At 43.6% G+C, this 20,398-nt stretch overlaps 1 protein-coding gene across 2 annotated transcripts in view; it reads right to left on the reverse strand.

Moving 5' to 3' along the window:
• Positions 1-532: 532 nt before the first annotated feature.
• LOC147457872 (KH domain-containing protein At3g08620-like) overlaps positions 533-20,398 on the reverse strand; it is a 55,617-nt gene continuing 35,751 nt past the window's right edge. For both annotated transcript variants that reach the window (XR_015188157.1, XR_015188155.1), the window contains exon 9: positions 533-769. The gene's annotated coding sequence lies outside the window, so the exon portion shown is untranslated. The remainder of the gene's footprint in view (positions 770-20,398) is intronic.

Genomic DNA, 20,398 nt, shown 5'->3' on the forward strand with positions numbered 1-20,398 from the left:
TCTTAAAGATGCGACATATCAAGATGGTATTTGAGTAAGGGGGCTTAGATTTGCATACTCCCACCATTAATGGCTTAAGAGAGTTTTGGAAAAGCTCTACCACATTCTTAGCAATACAATGTTTAGAACATTCCTCTTAACACAACACAACACCATATGAAATGTTTCAAATTCATTCGCACGGGGTAATCTTAGTGAATCCTCAAACCAACCATATACCATAGTCACTAATTGTCCTTCTAGCTCACTTGCTTCCAACCCGCAAATGGCAAACCTTACCTTTTTCCTATTAAATCAAGGTTTCCTAAGTCTAATTTTAAGTCCAAGAAAGATTTGTTGCACATGATTTTCAAAAATGAAATATATATCATCAGAAAGATGATTTACTTGATTAATTACATAAATCCTCTTAAAAGCTAACCATTATACCCCATACCCTTCCTTTGTTTAATTTTTTTGAAATAAAATCATAATCAACATAACACTACATCCAATGTCTATAGCCTTAGTTTTGACCAGCTTTCACAACATATGACCTTTAAAGTAGGCATTGACTATTCAAATTTATCAATAATAAGAAAGGGCTAGGTATGACAATAGGCATACACAGCAAATAAGTCAATTTGAGATGGTACCTTATAATGTCAATGTTAGTGATACTTGTTGGCCCAATCCTATTTATGGTACACAACATTTGGTTGTGTATAATGTGATTTCTACCGCTCGCTATTGCAGTTTGTTCTCTTTTTACAAAAGAAATGCCAAACCCCTGTAGATTTGTCAAGTCTCTCGCATTGATAAACTTATCATGAATAAGATTAACTTGATCAATAAGACAATTCCTCTGAAAAAATAACCAATATACCTCATACTCTCCTTTTACACAATTACTCTGCTTTTAGCTCCTATTAATCCAATGTTTAGAGCCTAATCTTTGCTCACATTTCAGTACCATATACGCTTTAAAGCAACATTAACATTAATTATTAAAATTTATTGATAATAACAAGATGGACTAGACATGACAAACATGATAGCAAAGGAGATACATAGCAACTAAGTTTGAGATGGTTTCTTCTATTGTGAAGTTCATAGATACTTCTTGACTCAATCCTCCTCTTCCACGATGCTATGTTTTGCGCATCAATAAGCTCTACGAGTTACACCGGTACAAAAATAAAATCTCCTCTGCGGTATAAATGAATAGACTTTGCAAAGATAAATGAAACAAACGAGGAGATAAAAGTTATAACCATACACCATTTCATATAATTTGGTCAACATCCATTTAAATCAACCAGCTATCCCTTCTTTTTGAGCTATACCAACTAGAAATCAAAATCCTCATTGTGTTCGTAAACATGCTAGAACGTGTTGGGGGTGCCAAACGAGAGTTTCTCAAATTTGGATTTGTTTAAAGTTCTTCAAACTAGCAAGACATTCAATGATGGAGAGAATGGATACCAATTGTGTAGCATTCATAGAAGCTAGTAATCATTTGTTCAAAGGCCCAAATAACAATTTTAAAGAGCAATTTGTGTATATTTCACCATACCCTCCCATACGTCAAATAGATAAATATGTCAAGCAAACGTTGCAGCATCCTAGAACAAGTAGCTTGAATGTGATATTCGAAGGGAATGACCACATCACTACGAGGGCACATATAATTGGCCATCTAGACCACACACTTCTAATGCATCATACCGCATAGGTGACCATCTAAAGGAAGTGTCCAACCACCGGGAAGGAGCATTTTCCATGAGAACATGGGTGACAAAGCATGCAAAGAAGATTGCTTCATAGATTCGATGTGAAAATGACAAAGTCATGAACATTTCTGGTGCATCGAAGGGTCGATGACAAAAGCACAAGTACGAGAATGTTTTATGGTCTTAAGGGATTCCCGAACTAAGTCACGCACATTTAGCACCAGCCACATGAATGAAGATAGATATGTTCCCATCAAACCTATCTTCCTTCCATCGACAGATCTTTCATGTTCTGACTTGTAAGACTTAAGTTACAAGTACTTAGTACTAAGTACTAAGGTCTATGTCATGACTTATATGATCTATCATGTTCCAACTTCTAAGTTTAAAAAATTCTTGGTTTAGTCTCTCTTGTAGTGTGTAAGACGTATGAATTTATTTTTGCATCGTACGTTACGTCAACGTACACCTAATTTCTTTAGTTCGATTAGAACCGCACGTTTTCGTACGTGTACCCGTCGTACGTGACCGTACGTGTCAACCATGGTGATATGCCAGTTGCGCATGAGAGACACAGAGAGAGAGAGAGAGAGAGAGAGAGAGAGAGAGAGAGAGAGAGAGAGAGAGAGAGAATTTTAACGTAGTGGGAAACTATCCCAAGAGACTAAAAAGAGAGAGAGAGAGAGAGAGAGAGAGAGAGAGAGAGAGATCTACATATTGAGTTTCAATCATAACTCTAGAGATGCAAAGCAATCCCTTCAGGAAGATTTTTTTTTGAAGTCTCAAGCAAACAAGCATCGACGCGGCTTGCAAACAAAGGAGCATGATTGGGTCTGAGAGAGCACATAATCATATGCATTTTCGAGAATTCTGTGTCATAAAGTCATACAGTAGAATACTAGTCAGCCCATTAGTAGCCCATTAGCATCTTTGAAACCCAAAGAGGACATCAATGACCTTATTCAAAATCGGGGTAATCTGTTGACAAAGGACAAGAGTAACTCTCCTCTTGTGCAAACCTACTACACTAGATTCACTCTCTCACTAAATTTGGGGTTCTATCAAAGTAGACTATGTAACCCGAATGCTAAAGATAAAGTTCCAAAAATCTGAAAAGTCTCTGCTTAGTCCTCCTCCATCTACTTCGCATCTAATGCACAATAGTTCTTGAATTTAACCAAGAACCGCCTAATCCCTTTATCTTTTATCCTTCTTTCCTTGTGTGCCAAAATCTGTTCTGGAACGAGTATCTCCTTGATTTTCTCTACTTCGGGTTGCTCATCAGGCTCCCCATCAACTCGCACATTGCCTTTAAAAGGCTTCAATAGACTCACATGGAATGCATTGTGAATCTTCCAAGTATTTAAGAGCTTGAGTCTAAAGGAGACAACATTTATCTTTTCTTTTATCTGGAAACGGCCAGTACCCACTCAGTTTTATTGTTTAATAGTTAGAATCGGGGAAGATCCCCTCTGGCAAAGCAAAGGGGTGCCGCACATTGCTTGCAGGCAAGTGGCGACCCATGACGGTAGAGGCAAAGGGGACGAAGCCAAGCGAAGGCTATGAGAGTGGAAGGCGGCAGCAAATGACCACAACACCGCAAGGAAGGGCAATGGAGTCGGCTGCCTTCAAATCATTTTGTTTTAGATATGCTTTTTTGGCATGCATGTCACAATCAAATGGATGGTGGCTATAACAAACTTGGACACCCCTAGTCAAGATTCTACCGCGACACAGCAAATATTCACTTTAAAACAGTTCAGAATTCACACTTGAGTCGGCACGGCCCGAGGTAGTTCCATGCCTAGAGATATTGGCCCCAAAGACTTGCGCCCCTTTCGATATTTCCTTTTGTATTAATTTGTGTTCAAAGTACAAGAGAGTGGGTAGGTGCTCACTATCAGACTCTTAGAAATGAGGCCATGCCCGCTTATTTATTGATACAAGGGATGCTTTTGCCATAAGCAAAGCCCCAAAAGCATTCGATTGAAAAGCTTCTCTTTCAAAAAAAATTATCCCCAAAAGCTGCCATAAAAACAACAAACATAAATCTAGGAAATCCGTACGCAATGCAACGTCAACTACTTTGCAAAATCCGAAAAATCCATATGAATGCCACGTCGATAACAGTCGACGTAAAAAGCGGGGGGTTCCATACTCTGCCACGTCACTATAAGCCCATTTTTCGAGGAGATCTCAACAGTGTGTGTCCAAGGTCTGTTGCCACGTCACCAATTTGTGACATACCTCTCTTGACAGCATTGTAATCGCCAGGCCATAAACTGTGTCACAAATTGCTTAACTTGTCAAAGCCCAAAAGAATGGAGCCAACTTGCAGATGCCAGCCAAGGGGCCTAAACCCTAAGAAGAACAAGTAACAAAAGAAGAAGTTCTACCAACTTATGGGGACCTCTTTCGATGGAGCCCAAAGTGACATAAAGAATAAAAATAAAGCAAGACTCGCAACTGATGACGTGGCAGTTTTCGAAAATCACACAAACAATGCTTACGTGGAAGGCCGTACGGATTTCCGCGTTTTGGACTTGCAATTGTACAAAATTCCGTGATTTACGCTGGCAGCTTTTTGGCATTGCTTTTGGACCAGAAACTTTTGAGTTTAAAGGATTTTCATGTAAACTGCTTTTCATAAGCCAAGGGCAATTAAATATGTGCTAAGGGCTCATTCTTTGGCATGCATCCTAGAGAAGGTGAAGAGTCTGTAATACCGACTTATACTCTGTTGATCAATATAAAGAAAAAAATCGGAAGGGGCGCCAAGGTTTGGGGTCAATACTCTCCTGGGTGGAATTCCGCCACTCCATGTCGCGTGTCGTCTCTCCCTCTCAGTTCAATTGTTATTGAAGTACCAAAAGTCTGTTCATTCTGTTCTTTTCTATTGGCACGTGGTGCCCGTCTTGTGACAATGGCGTACCTTCTCAAAACATAAGAGTACTCAAACATCTTTCTTTGATTTCAAATCGCGACGGTGTCGATCTGCTGGCTTCTTGTGTCTTTCTTGAGACTTTGCTAAAGCCTCCCGAACCTTGGCAAAAGCAATGTCCGTAGGGGGTACCAGCTAGAGGAATCAAAAAATGGTTGTATTAGTTGAATGGAAGAGTTAAGGGAAAGAGCACCCCTATTTCTATCTGGCTACCCCTTGTCTTACCTTTTCCCTCTTCCAGTTAACCCTTCCATTCAACTCATATGACCATTTTTTTTATTTTCCTCCAACTGCTACCCCCTACAAGTCCCTCGTGTATTGATCGGCTTCAAAAATCTTATCTTCCATGTTTAGAAAGGGTGGAACCCTTGTAACACCTTCAATAATCTCAAATGGGGCCTTCCCTGTCGCAGAGTGGATCATGTTATTGTAGGCAAATTCCACCAAAGGCAAAAACTTTTCTCATTGAATCTTCTATAATTCAATAAATCCAATACGATTGAATTTGCAATCTCAGATTGCCCATCTGTCTGCTAGTGAATAGATGACGAAAATTGCAGTCGTGTGCCAATGTTCTCCCAAATAGCCTTCCAAAACAAACTCGTGAAACGGGGATCTCTGTCAGAGACTATTGTCTCAAGCATGTATAGACACCCTTCACTAACAAAAGACCACAGAAATGAATATTTCAAAGCAGGAAAGTGTTTTGAATGTGGAGAACAAGGACATATCGCTACACGGTGTCCCAAAAGGGCACAAGAATCAGGATGATTGGTAGATTGAAAGGACAGTAGGACGAGACAACACTCATTTATGAAGAAATTTTTGAACTAGCAATTTATGAAACAAGACCTTTTTGAAAGATGTTTTAAATTTTGAATAAAACTAATCTTCTATGAAAGGATCTCTTAATTCTGGAAAAAGAGCAGAATTAAGAATAAAATGGAGCAATGACAGCTCCCGAATGAACTTGATAACGAATCATAAATCACATAATGATTGGACACTCTATTCAGTATGAACTTAATGATATATTGGGATCCTCAAAAATGATTCTCGTAGATGTTAATGCTTGAGGAGAACGATTCTAAGAGCTACAAAAGAAATTGTATTTAGAGATGTTTGCGACTTGTCTGAAAAAATAAATTAATAAATCTCTATAGGCATGATTGCAATATGAGATTAGTTAACCCGACATCAATGAGGTATAGAATAGATTTAGATGTGGTTACTAAATCCGTTGCTAGCAATCATTGTCTGAGATTTGAAATGAATGTTTCTGTGATTGCTTGTCATGTGATGTCATGTGCAATGATGTGATTGTCGTCTTTGTACAAGTGCTAGATGAGTCGTGTCTAGTCCGTCGATACTAACAGTCAGTGTCTACTAAGACAATATATGGTCTCTGTCTGTTTTGCAAGCGTAATTGAGGGCGATTGCAATTCTCTCAAGGGGGGATATGATGTCACAAACTGGTGACATGGTAGGCCCTCGGACAAACACACTACACACGTCGATTGCTGACGTGGTAGGTCAGAAATAACGATGATTGGCTGATGACGTGGCAAGTGTACAGACGTCCGCAATTTGCGCTAACATGTTCACGTGGCAGTTGTACAAAATTTCATAATAATTTCGTAATTTGTGCTCGCTGCTTTTTGCGAGTTTTTGAGGACTAGTTGCTTTTGGAACTTATTTGTTTTTAAGTTTGAAGCTTTTGAAACCTTTGCTTTTGAGTTTAACTGATTTTGGGGCTCTGCTTTTAGCATCCCTTGTAAGAATAAAAGAGCCCAAAGGGCCTCACTTCTCAAAGGAGTTTGGACGCAAAATCTAAGAGCGGAGGACCATGTGGGGGTTGTACTTTGCCAAAAGATTAATATAAAAGAAATACCGAAAGGGACGCAAGTCTTTGGGGCCAATCTCTCTGGGCACGGAATTACGTCGACTCGTGTCGGCTGAATTGAACAGTGATTTTAAAGTTGTGAAGTATTTTAAGTGAATCTCTCTCGTGTCGCAAGAGAATCTAGACTTGGAGTGCCCAAGTTTGTTACACATTGTGTGATCATAGATTAGGTATAAATGCCAAAAAGAGTGAATCTTTCTTACTGGACTTTTTGGGATACATCGTCTCAACAGTAGGAGTACAGATGGACCTAGCCAAGATTGACACTATACGTGACTAGCCAGATTGAAGAATCTTCATGAAGTTAAAAGCTTCCTAGTCTTGTGTTCTTGCTACCAACGGTTCATTCGAAATTTGCAGAGGTGGCTTCTCCTCTACACATATTGACTCAGAAAGGAGTCCCTCTCGTGGGAACCGACACACTACCTTTCAGACGCTTTAGAGAAAAACCGACTACTGACCAATGTTGACCTTGCTGGACTTGCAAGTGCCGAACTTGAAAAAGTCATTCGAAGTGTATTGTGATGCTTCTGGTAGTAGTCTGGGAGCGGAGCAGCATAATGCAAGAAGTCCATGTGATTCCCTATGAAAGGCGATTCTTTTCAAGGCCAAAATTGACATCACTTACTCTGTGGCGACATTACCTACTCGGAGCTGATTTCACGGTCTTTACTGATCTTTAGAGTTTACGCTACTTGTCATAGAACCAACTTTCGGAAAAGCAGATGAAGTGGACTAACATCTTGTCACAGTTTCAGTTCCAGATTGAGGGATATAAAAACTTGCTGGCAAATGTATTTGTCTCAGAAGCCCCTTGTCTTGGCTATACATCATAGAAGCTTCAAGGACATGGTTGATTAGTACGCCACAGATCCGGATTTTTCTGATGTATTCACTCGAATACAGAATGGGGAGGTAGTAGCAGGATATTCCATGCGTGATGGCTACTTGATAAAGAAAATGATGTGCCTCACACAATCGTTGAGGAAAAAGGTTTTACCTGAGTGCCATTGTCCACCTTTTACCGGCCACCTCGGCATCGACACCACTTTGAAAGGTGTGGAGCATTACTTCTTTTGGCGGAGAAGCAAGAAAGACGTGGACATATTTGTTCACAGTATGCTAGAAGGTCTTTGATAGGCATAAGACACAGGGATTTCTACAACCTCTACCCATTTTCACTCGCCCCTCGAAAAGTACTGCAAGAGATTTCTTTTTTGATCTCTCAAAGGCACAGAGTGGCATGATGCATTTGGACTGTCATTGACAGATTTAGCAAGCAAGCTCACTTCATTCCAATGAAGAAGACAGTCAAGCCAGATCATTTAGCGAGACTGTTCATTGCACACATTTTTCGACTAGATGGCATATGTCACTAGGAAGTGTATTTTTCATGTTGCCTTCTCTAAATATGTACTATATATTTTTCTTTATTTTATTTTTACTTGTTTTCCCGAAACCCTTGAAAAGGTGCAAGTGAACATAGTATGGCCAACGTGAAACGGTTGCGACCGAACATGATCGAGACTCTAGGTCGGGCCAGTTAGCTTTGAATTCTGAGGAGTATGGAAGCCTGTGCGTGCCAAATGAAATATGTTCCACTCGGAAAGTCACAACTTTATAAGTGAGTTGAACCTAGGGAATAAACTCAAAGGGGCAAACTGGACACTTGGCATAAGAAGAGAAACCTGCAAGACACCTCACCAAGAGGAGGCGTCCAAATTAGGCTGGGGCTGATTTGAACTTCATTAGTGACGTACTATGTGTGTGAGTAGTGGGTGCAAGTTGACAACTTTAATGGAAAGCTTGTCTTCTCCTCTATCTCGTGTAGCGCGATGATTTGCTCTCGTGCATCTCTCCCTCCCCTTTGGCACATATGGTAATGTCTCACTAGTTGGGCTACTCAAATAATAATGTAGAGTTTTGAGGGTTTATGTGCGTTTGCGAAGGCAAGAGCCTTTTGATTACAAATCGGATTAGCTAACTGCTAATCCCCCACAGGTACACACAGGTCCATCGCGGAAAATTGCGAGTTTGGAGAGTTTTCTCACATGACAACTCGTCCAATTCGCAAAGGAACTGTCCCATAGGGTACAGAGATGCCTGACAGCATGAGTAAGGGTCTCATTCCTAAGGAGGGTAGCTCCTTGGATGAGATTCGACAGTGGCGCCCCATCACCATCCTCGACTCAACCTACAAAATTCTTGCCAAGGCTCTGAGTTTGAGGATCCATCCACTTCTAGAGAGCCTTATACATGGGACTCAGACAGGTTTTGTCAAGGAGCGCACTATCCTTGACAACATCTTTACTTTTTGGGAGGCTTCTATCCTAGCGTAGCTCCGTGGTGATAATCTCGTGATTCTTCTTCTCGATTTTGAGAAGGCCTACGACAAAGTTAACTGGGACTTTCAAGAGGGCACTCTACGCAGGATGGGCTTCTCAGATGCTTGGATCAGAGGGGTGTCAGCTTTGTACAGATGAGCACACAATCAGGTACTTTTGTCAGGAGGTAGAGGTGATCGTTTCATGCTCACACATTCGGTCAGACAATGCTGCCCTCTTGCTCCATTCCTCTTTCTGTTCTATGCATAGGGGATGAGCAGGTTTTTGGTGTCGCACAAGGTTGGTCTACGGGGCTTAGCACTCCCTATTCAGAGAGATGAGCTACCTATTCGGGGAGATCAACTACTGGACGTTGAGTTTGCTGACGACTCAGCCTTGTACTTGGATGGCCAAGAGGCCAACCTTCACAGCTGTGAGCAGGCTCTTGAGACCTTCTGTTGTGCATCTGGCGCACTGATCAATTGGAGAAAGATAGTGGCTTTCTCGGTTGGTAGTGCTCCTGTACCCAATTGGATGTCAGGTTGAGGGTTTCAGGTGGATTCTCCCAAGGACTGCAGTTCGGTACTTGGGCTGTCATGTTGGTTTGGACTTGTCTCCCGAGCAGAAGATTGCTCCCCTCCTCCTGTCTATCAGGAGAAAGTTGTTACATTGGAGCTCCGCACGACTCTCTTTGGCTGGCAGAGTTGTAGTGGCCAACCAGGTGTTGTTGGCTACTATGTGGTACATCACTTCTTGCTAGATCTTCTTGAGTTCTTGTATCAGTCAGATAGAGAGGCTGATCAAGAACTTCCTTTGGTCAAGGCGTTACACTCAGACACCAAGGTCATCACTCTTCCTTGTTCACAGGGAGGGCTTGGGATCATAGACCCAACACAGCAGAGCAGAGCCCTTCTTGGGAAGTTCATCGTCCGAGGACTTCTTCCAGGTGAGGAGCCCTGAAAAAAGTTCTTTCCACATTCCCTTCGTGCTAGGGTGCCTCGGGTATGAGGCCCTTGGCAACCTTCGACCATATGGATCTTCACAGAGATACGCAAAGTTGGTTTGAGCAGGAGACTGGAGAACCGCTTCGCTGTGGGTTTGCTTCAATCTTGGGAGCACTTGCGACAAGGCCTGGAGGAGCGGCGAGGCTACCTGCGCGGAGGAGCGCCTGCGACAGCACCTTGTTTGGAACCCCATGGTTTGCACTCAGAGAGGCCACTTGGTTGGTAGTCATCCTCATGTTTCCTGGGGTCCCGTGGCAGCAGGTCCAGCACGCTCTTTAGATGACTGGTTACAGTTTTCAAGCTTGTCAGAGGAGCTGCAGGGCTCTCAGCTACAGGGCATGAGAGGGGTGCAGAGCATGTGCCAGAACATCTTAGAAGCAGTACCAACGAAGTGGCTCACACCTCTCGAGTCACCAGCGCCCAGATGGATGGGAGCCTTCACGCGACTGGAGGTTCTCATCTTAGTTCGGACTTGCTAAAAGACTATTCCCTCAATGTTTTTCGAGTTACAGGGTGAGGGAGGCTTACAACGAGTTGCAGTAGAGGCCCCGTAGGTGGCAAGAGTGGTGTTTTCACAGGATCCGATAAGTGGGCATCTGTGGAAGGACTTGTGTCATCGATCCTGACCCAACTGCTCTTGAGACTGGACATTGGAGACTGTGGGCTTGGGAGTGTTGTCCACTAGCGCGAGTACAGTGGGATCCTGGAGAGTGGCTTTGGAGGGACCCTTTCTCTTCTACAGACCACCCAGGTGTCCCTTTCTTTCAGTACACTGTTCGATTGGGACGTCACATATTGACAGCACAGAGAGAGGATTGCCCTGCTGCAGCATCTCATTGGCAAGATGACTCACAGTTGAGTTCTTGGCAGCTTTTCGGGAAAAGTTGTGGGACTCTAGACAACCGAGACAAGTCTCTTTGTTTGAGTGACTGGTCGCACACAAAGCTACAGCAGTTGGGAGCTGGCTTGTGCATAGTGGTCTCTCGGCCGCATGCGCTACTTGGGACCGTCTTGTGGAGAGTCAACGTCACTGTCTTTGGGATTGTCCCTGAGTTCTTCGATTGATGCCTACTCTCTCTACGGCTCGGCAGTACACTTGGGGGACAACTGCTTGGTCCACTCTCACGGGCCCGGCACTTCAGTTTGAGCTATCTTCCACCAACAAGATGATAGTGATGCACGGGGGGCGACCTACACACTCCAGCCTGCCACAGAGCTGACTCCACAGGAGTGTAGTGAGAAAGAGCAATGTTGGCAGCTCATCAGTGGCCTGACGCTCTGGTTCATCTGGCGGACCCATTGCTTCCGCATCTTTAGAGGCTCGCCCTGTACCACCAACAGAGACTTTTGCATATCTTTGGTTAGAGCTAATCCACTATAACCGGGCTGTACAACATAGAGGTCGGTACTATTTCAATTACCTGTTAAATTTACACAGAGCACTGAGAAGAAAAGAGAACACAGTTGCGTCCAGCGACCAGAATGTCACTGCGCACACGAGACCAACACCCTACAAGCCCCAAAGATTGGCGCCCCTTTCGGTATTTCGTTATTAAGTTAAGGTAGATGATCCGACCACTTAGTACAAGCTTTCACAAAGCTGTCCAAAACCTGGCGAGGGCTGAAAACGCAGGCTTTCGACCTGATTTCGATGCAATGACGACGCAAAAACCCCTGTAGGTCAAAAGAACCTATCTAGGGCGGATTCCCTCGCTGTCTGGAAGCTTTATGGTGAGCTCTCACAGAAATTCAGCGGGCTGTAATTCTCTATTTTTCATTGCCGGGAGCCCAAAAGCCTGTACTCGCATCACAAGGCTCTCACGAGGCTCCCCTAGTGTTCCCTTGCAGTTTAGGTTCGAAACCCTAAACCTACAGAAAAACACTTTTTTTTAATTCCCTGTTTCGGATCGTTTTTAGCGGAGCGAACACGCCTACCCATGTCCCAAGGGCTCCCGCACACCATGGGACAGTTCCCTTGTGAATTGGACAAGTTTTCACGCGAGAAAACTCTCCAAACTCGCAATCTTTCGCGATGAAACTGTGTACTTGTGGGGGATTAGCAATTAGCTAATCCGGTTCCTGTTCAGAAGGCTCTTGCCTTGGCAAACGTACATAAACCCCCAAAATTGTACATATTCATCTAAGTAGCCCAACTAGTGGGGCATTACCATATGTGCCAGATACTATACTGTGAGGCATGTGCTTCGATACAACACCCCATCCACCATGCCAAGCTCCTGCTCGTGGCACCGCAAGAACCAATGGGGGGGAGAGATGCACGAGAGCAAATCATCGCGCTACATGAGACAGAGGAGAAGGCAAGCTTTCCATGAAAGCTGTAGACCTGCACCCACTACTCACACACACATTGTAGGTCACTTATCATTAAAAAATCAGGCCCATCTCTATTGGGCGCCTCGCTTGCTGAGGTGTCTTGCAGGCAGCTCTCCTCCTGCCAAGTGACTAGTTTGCCCCTTTGCGCTAATTCTCTAGTTCCCACTGACTTGTAAAGTTGTAAGTGACTTGCAGAGTGGCCCAAATTCCTTCTGATGCACACAAGCTTCCATACTCATCAGAATTCAGTGCTACTTGGCCCCACGAGTGCTAGATTGACCGGCCTAAACTCCCGATGTGAGAAACCTGTTCGACCACAGCCATTTCACACTAACCATGCAATGTCCACTTGCACCTTTTCAAAGGTTCCGAGAGAAACAAGTAAAAATAAAAAAAAATAAAAATATCTAGTACTTATTTACGGAAGGCAGCAGGAAAAATACACCTCCTGGTGACACACCCACCCTTGAAATATTGCAAGCGACCTCGCTTGCAAGCCAATCATACATGTAGATATCTCAAGATATCACATATATTCTATGATAGGAATCCAAGATATACATGCTTCCGGAAATGTATCGTTGGACGATTAAACAATCCCACCAACTTGGCTATGACACATATATCAAGCATAGAAGTCTTCTAGTGTACTCTCAAGCACAAAGTTCTCTGGCTAAATTTAAATGGAAAGAGTAGTTACAATTGCTTAACTACTCTCTTAAGCATCATGAACCATGCTCTTGCCTTGCTCCAAAAAGGCTATATCAAGTCACTATGGGTTCCATCTGAAAGGCTTCAAGATACAATTGCAAAAGCTGAGGTGAATCAACCAATTCAGACTCTTGCCATCCACTTGGCATCCAGCGATGGGATAGTTCTTGAACTTCACCAAATAGCCTCTTGCAACCTTTCCTCTAACCTTTCTTTCCTTATGTGCCAATATCTGTTCAGGAATAAGAATCTCATCCAATTCTTCCACTTCGGGTTGTTCCTCATCAAGCATATTCTCTGGCACATTACCAACAAAGGGTCTTAGAAGGCTGACATGAAAAGTATTATGTATTTTCCAACCTTCTGGTGGCTTTAACCTGTAAGCTACATCGTTTATCTTTTCTGAAATCTAAAAAGGATCATAATATCGCATACTGAGCTTAGAAAACAAGCGTTCCTTGCCTTTGCTTTTCCTTAACCTGGCCTTTTCAAAGCGCAAAAGCACCCAATCACCAAGTGAAAATACAAGTTCACGACGGTGACAATCAGCAACTTTCTTTTGCTTAGCCTGAGTCTTCTCAAGAGCAATCTTTATCTTCCTATATGTTTCATCCACACCTTGCACATACTTGTCTGCCTCAAAAATCTTGTCCTTAGTATGCAAAATGGGCGAGACTTTCTTCCCTCCTTCCACTATCTCAAATGGTGTCTTACCTGTTGACATATGCACAGTGTTATTGTAAGCATATTCAACCAATGAAAGATGTTGTTCCCAAGTTGCCTTGTGCTCTAACACATAACATTTGAGCAAGTCCAGGACAGTAGAATTTGCCTCACAATAGAAACTGCTTCTTCTAACAGTCTGCGGATGGAGCGAAGAAGAGAACTTTAGCGTAGCGCCCATGTTCTCAAACAATGCCTTCCAGAAAAGACTCGTCATACGTGGATCCCTGTCACTGACAATTGACTATTGACTGAGGCATCCCGTGATATTTAAAGATATTGCTCATGAATATATTGACCATGTCTTCTGGCTTTATCTTCTTCCTCACAGGAATGAAATGGGCCTGCTTACTGAACCTACAAATGATAGTCTAAATCCCAGCATTGCTTGTTTGCGTTCTTGGAAGATCAAAGATAAAGTCCATTGCTATGCTTTCCCATGGCCTATCAGGAATCGGCAATGGCTCAACAATTCCAGTTGCTTTTGCTTGTCAAATTTGACTTTTTGGCAAACTAAGCATGATCTTACAAATGTGTCAACATCTTGACGTAAAGCTGGTCAATAGAAGAATGCCTCAACCAATTTCACTGTCGCATCAATTCCACGATGCCCAGCATAGGGTGGAGCGTGACTTTCCACCAAAATCTTTGGCCGTAACTGTTTAGTAACGCATAACTTTTCATGCATCATGAGAAAGTCATTCTTAAGCATGTAGTGCTCGTGATGTTGCCCATCAACAACCTGATCATAGATCCTTGCATGAATCTTCAGCATATTGCATCTTCATTTCGTCTAGTTCACAATGGTACGGAATTGACACTGCTGAAATTTGGGGCTTTCGTGACAACGCATCAGCCACCACATTCTTTTTCCCTTACACATGCACAATCTGAAAATGGAACATTGACAAGATGTTTGCCCATCGCATGTGCTTCTCAGACAACTTCCTTTGTGTAAGAAAATATCGTAAGGTTTGATGATCTATTTGGACAACAAAATCAACCCCTAGCAGATAGTGTTTCCAACTAGTGAGAACATGAATTACTGCCAGCAATTCTTTCTCATAGACTTGCAAGTTCCTTTCGATCTTCAAAAGAATTCTACTATCATATGCGACTACTAAGTCATTCTGCATTAGAACTGCACCAAGACTATGGCCCACGCATCACACTGAACCACAAAAGGTTTCGAAAGATCTGGCAAAATGATTACCGAATCTGAAGTGAGCTTCTCTTTCAAGTGTCTGAACGCTAAAATTTCCTTGGCTGTCCACTTGAAAGTAACTCCTTTTCCTTGTAGTGCATGGAGTGGAGAAGCAATTACAGCAAAATTTCGGATGAACCTCCTGTAGTAGGAACACAAGCCTAGAAAGCTTCGAATGTCATGTACAAACTTCAAGTCTGGCCATGACCTAATTGCTTCGACCTTCGCGGGATCCATGCGTACCCCATCCTTTGAAACAATGTGCCCAAGGAAGTGAATCTCTTCCAAAAAGAATTCACTCTTCTTCGCATTAATGAGTAGCATGTTCTTACGCAACTCATTGAAAACTGCGGTCAAGTGATGCCTATGCTCCTCTTCGGACTTTGAGTAGACAATCATGTCATCAAAGAAGGTACCCACGAAGTTTCTATGTGGTCTAAAAATTATGTCCATCATTCTATTAAACGTGGCAGGAGCATTTGTGAGACCCCAAATGTTGTCCTGAACGCAGTCTTATGGACATCTTCTAGCCTAATGCGTATCTGATGGTAACCACTCTTGAGGTCTATCCTTGTAAACAATGACGCTCCCTCAAGCTGATCAAGAATGTCATCTATCCTCGATGTGGGATCCTTGTTCCTGAACAGATTTTGGCACATAAGGATACGAAGAACAAAGGTAAATCCGAAGGCGGTTCTTGGTTAAGTTCAAGAACTATCCTGCATTGGATGCGAAGTGGATGGAGGAGAAAGGACCTAGCAAATACTACTCAGATTGTGAAACTTTACCTTGAAGCTTTTGGTTTAGCATAGTCTACTCCAATGGAACCCAGAATTCAGCTTGGTCAGAGGTCTCGTGCAGTGGGATACACAAGAGGGGAGTTACTCCGCTCCTTTGTCAACAGATGCCTCGATTTTGATACTAGAGTCACTGATGTCACTTTGAGCTTCAGGGATACTGAAAGCTGACAATATTCTGCTATATGACTTTATAAAATGGAATTCCTAAATATGAAATTGATTCGTTCTTGACTTGTTTTTAAGTGCAGGAACTGATAGACGAAATGACTGCAGCATTTTGGTCTACTTGATCTCGAATAAACATGGTTGCAATAGGGGTTGATCAATCGAACATGATGAGGTCTTGATTGGATCTAGATGCGATTACTAGCTACATTGCCGATAAATCATGGTCTAAGATCCAAATGAATGTTGAATGTCATGTGATGTCGTGTGATGTCTAGTGACGTCATGTGATGTCGTGTCAAGTGACTATCGATTTGTACATGTGCTACATGTGTGTTCCTAGTACGTAGGTGCTAACAGTCAGTGTCTGCTAAGACGGTTTACGGCCTCTGTCTGTTTTGCAAGCATAATCGAAGGCAATTACAATGCTTTCAAGAGGGGGGTATGTCACAAAGTGATGACATGGCTATCCAATTGTTAGGGTTTGTCACAAAGTGATCACGTGGCTATCCAATTGTTAGGGTTTTGATGACATGGATGTCTGACTGTTGAAACCCAAAATTCTGAAAACCCTAATTTCTGTCAAAAACCCTAACTATTGGTAACCCTAAATGCTGCCTGAAACCCTAACCCTAATTCTGGAATTGCTGACGTGGCTGGCTACAATACGGACTTGCCTCACTTTTTGGAAACACCCCTCGGGAAATCTAACTGCCCTGCATTGCATAGCTAGTGTGGAACTGTCCAGAGGGAGTCCAGGCCTGAGGGCAAGAGAGCACTAAGGTTGGACAAGGACTATGGTTAGCCAAGTGGGGTCATTGACTAGCCAAAGTGGAATCCTTTGCTACAGAGGCTACATTTCAGTTCTGGATGTGGCCGCAGTGTACAAAGAGGGTCGGATGACCTAGAAAGATACAATGGCAGTATCTCCTAAATTTTAGGGAACTGCTATTTTGGGACCTGAAAATGTGTTGACGTCATTACCTCCGGAATGACAAAGGGAACATTTTCTTACTCTGCCGTGAAGTCAACTGGGCAGCCGGTTGGGAGATTTTTAGGCAGCAACCCCGAAACGGGAAAATGCTTATAAATGTGCCAAGTGGCACCTTCTGGTGCACTTGCCTCATGCAACAAGAAGTGGCGCTGAATTTTAAGCTGGGAGGGCCTCATTTTCAGTTTTGTCACAGGTTAAGAACTATGGAGTGCTTGCTTTCCCTCTTATGCACAGTGCGGTGCCAGGAGTGATGCCCTGCACGCTACGCACTGCCCTCTCTCTCCCCTTTGGCAGTATGTTATGCCCCTCTAGTGGGCTCTTTATTTGACCAATGTACAGTTGTGTGGGTTCATGCGCGATTGCCGAGGCAAGAGCCTCTTGCACAGGTACTGGATTAGCTAGCGGCTAATCCCCCCGCAGGTACAGGTGAATTCGGAGAGGTTTCACGCTAGAAATCTCGTCCGATTCAAAGGGCAAGTAGCCCTACAGGTGCGGGAGCTCGAGGGCTTGCTACGGATGCGACCGGCACGAGAAACGGAGCCCGAAACAGCAAATTACAGCCTGCTGTGTATTTTTGCAGGTTTAGGGTTTTGGCCCTAAACGGACCCTAATACCCCCAGGAGGTTCGGGGACGCAAGGGGACCGCTGTACAGGTGATCTGGCGCGTTTTCAGGGCTGAAAACAGAGAATTCAGCGTGCTGCAGATTCTCGCCAGGTTTTGCAAAGTGCCCGTATGCGTCGGAAAAGTCAATCAATGCGTGGGAATACTGACTGTGAAGGGTTCTAGTACAATTATACTGCCGAAATCGCGCTGGAACAGTGGAAATTCAGCCGAGTTTGTGCGGGGCAGCTTGTAGGAACCACAGCGTTTATTACCTCTTTTGAACAATAAAGAAATACCGAAAGGGGCGCCTAAGTTAGGGGCCAATCTGGTGTCCGTCTACTCATACAAGTGCAATCTAGCAGCCTGTATCCCTCTCCCCTTTGTTGTGTCTTGAAAGTACAGGTAAAATAGACGACTAATAGTGGGTGAAAGCTAAATCAAGGTTTAAAGTAAAGTCTACCGCCCTTTTTGGATTGAACAGGCCGGTTTCATGGTTCCATCGACGGGATTAAATCACTTTTTCCCATAGAAGTGAGCCTTGGTCAATTTTGGGCTTGAAGACACAGGGGATCATAGACCAGACACAGGGAATTGCAATTATGGCTGACAGACCAGATGATGTGACTGAAGAGGTTTCCTCTTCACAGGGTCAACAGACACATGAAGTGGGTGAGTTCTCAAGACCACCACGGACAGATGACGATATATTCAAGACCCAGTTGGCTACTGCTGTGGCTATGTTCACACAAGTAATGCAGAATCCGAGGTTTTTAGCCTTTCTGCAACCTCTTGTCCCGTCTCAGCAAGTTGGGTCACTGGATCATATTCAAAAGCCTGTTAAGGCTCGAGCACAGGTGATTCATACCGCACAGTCAATGGAAACACTTGTACACTTGACGGAAAACATGCACTCTCCACAACCTGTGCCTAAGGTGGAAGAACAGGTGGCTGAGATGCCAGTATTTCAAGCTGTACCAGTTCAGCCCGCCACCTTTTAGCAGCCTATAGCTGGTTCTAATGGGCAGGGAAGCAACCTACAGGCTATGCAACAGGTCTTCCCACCACCTTCAGTACACCCACCACCTTCAGTACACCCTGGCTATTTTGGAGGTGGATCGGTATTCCAGAGCATGGCTGGTCATGCACCTGGAAATCAGTTTTACACGCGAGGAACAGTGTTTGGGGGTGCTCAAACGATGATGCCTAACCCCATGTACAGTGTCATGGGTATGCAACCAGGGTTTCAGAGCACTCAGGGCCAATTTGGGATGCTACAGGCAAATTTTGGTATGGCTGGAATTACAAATCAGCAGCCAAATATGGCATTTCCAGGTCAAGTTAATAGCGGCCAAGGAACACAGATGAACCCTAATAGTGTTCCCATGTTTCAATCACTTCCATATGACAATTTAACGCCGCTGGAGAGGCCAACTCCGTACAAAGAAGGTGGCAAAGGTGTGACATTCACGACCTTTACAGGGTTTGATGACAGGAAGAAGGCTCTTTCATTCCTCCAGCAGTTTGACAAGGCCTATGCAGGGGGAAACTTTACAGAGGCTTCAAAGGTCCGCAAGGCAGCCACTTTCTTGACAGGGAATGCAGGACAATGGTGGACAACTTTATTGCTTCAAGGGCAAGCTCCGTCCACATGGATTTACTTCAAGCAGATTTTTGCAGCAGCATGGTTATCTGATGATTTTGAAGCATATGTCATGACAGAATGGCACCAGCTTAATGCTGCTACTTGCAAGAATCTGGATGACTACAATCGAAAGTTTTGGAAAGCTCTACTTCCAATAACTTCCTATAGGTTTGTGCCATTGACAGAACAGATCGAAAAATACTCTTGTGGCCTACCCAAAGGATAGAGAAAATACTGCACGAAGACAAAAGTCACTACTTTGACGCAGCTCATCGAGGTAGCAAACACTGGCAATGGTTTGCTCAAGGGAGAAGATTGTGAATTTAATACTGGCGTCAAGGCAGGATCAGCCAAGAAAAATTCAGCGAAGAAGTATGTTTCCAAGGAGGTTCCTAAAGTGACTCAGGAGCCAGCCAATGCAGGGAAAGGCAAAGCTTCGGCTAAATCAAAAAAGGGACCAGCGAAGAAATGGAAAAGACGTTTTCCTCGCAAGTCTGAAGAGAAAAAGAAGGTCCCGAGGACAGAGAACAAATGCTTTATTTGTGAGCAGCCTGGCCACATTGCTTACAATTGTCCTACAAAGAAAAGGCCAGCTGATTCTGAAGACAAGGAGAACAGGAAAGGAAAGAAGTCCATGGCTAGTCTAGTGCCAGATATGGTGGGCGACAAGCCAAATTCACATGCAAGTGAGCTTTGCAGAGCATGGGGAAAGGTTAGGGATCAAACAGTGCTTATCTTCTTTGATCCAGGTGCCAAAGCCAACTTCATTTCCCCAGAATTGGCTTCAAAGTTGGGAATCAGACCTGAAAAGATGGGGTATACAGCAGAGGCAAGTTTGGCTTGTCCTGGCCATACAGAGACTTTGACACCCATCATTGGAAAGTTGCGTCTACATATCCAGTCCTATGTAGATGCTAAAGAATTTTACATCATGCCACTGGACAAATGTGATGTGTTGTTAGGTATTCCTTGGTTGTTTCGTGTACAGGGAATCATGGATGCCTACAACAAAAAGATCACTGTACAGAGCAAGGGAAAGACTCACATTCTGGATGTAAAGCTTAAAGGGGAGTCTATTCCCACTGTATCAGCTTATGCTATTACTTCTGTAATGAAAAAGCATCTTTCTGCGTAGTTGGTTTTTGCACGTGAAGTGTCAGATTGTCATGAATCAAATTTATATGTGCTAGATAAAGAAAGGTCAATGTTTTTACAACAGTATAGTGCCTGTTTTTCCGATTCATTACCGTCTCAATTACCGCCAGAGAGACCCGAGGACCATGCGATAGATTTGGTGCAAGGAAGTAGCCCACCAAATAAGCCTCCGTACAAGGTTA

Source organism: Adiantum capillus-veneris, chromosome 5 (genome assembly GCF_014529385.1).
Source record: "Adiantum capillus-veneris isolate H3 chromosome 5, ASM1452938v2, whole genome shotgun sequence".
In the NCBI taxonomy this organism is placed as follows: Eukaryota; Viridiplantae; Streptophyta; class Polypodiopsida; order Polypodiales; family Pteridaceae; genus Adiantum; species Adiantum capillus-veneris.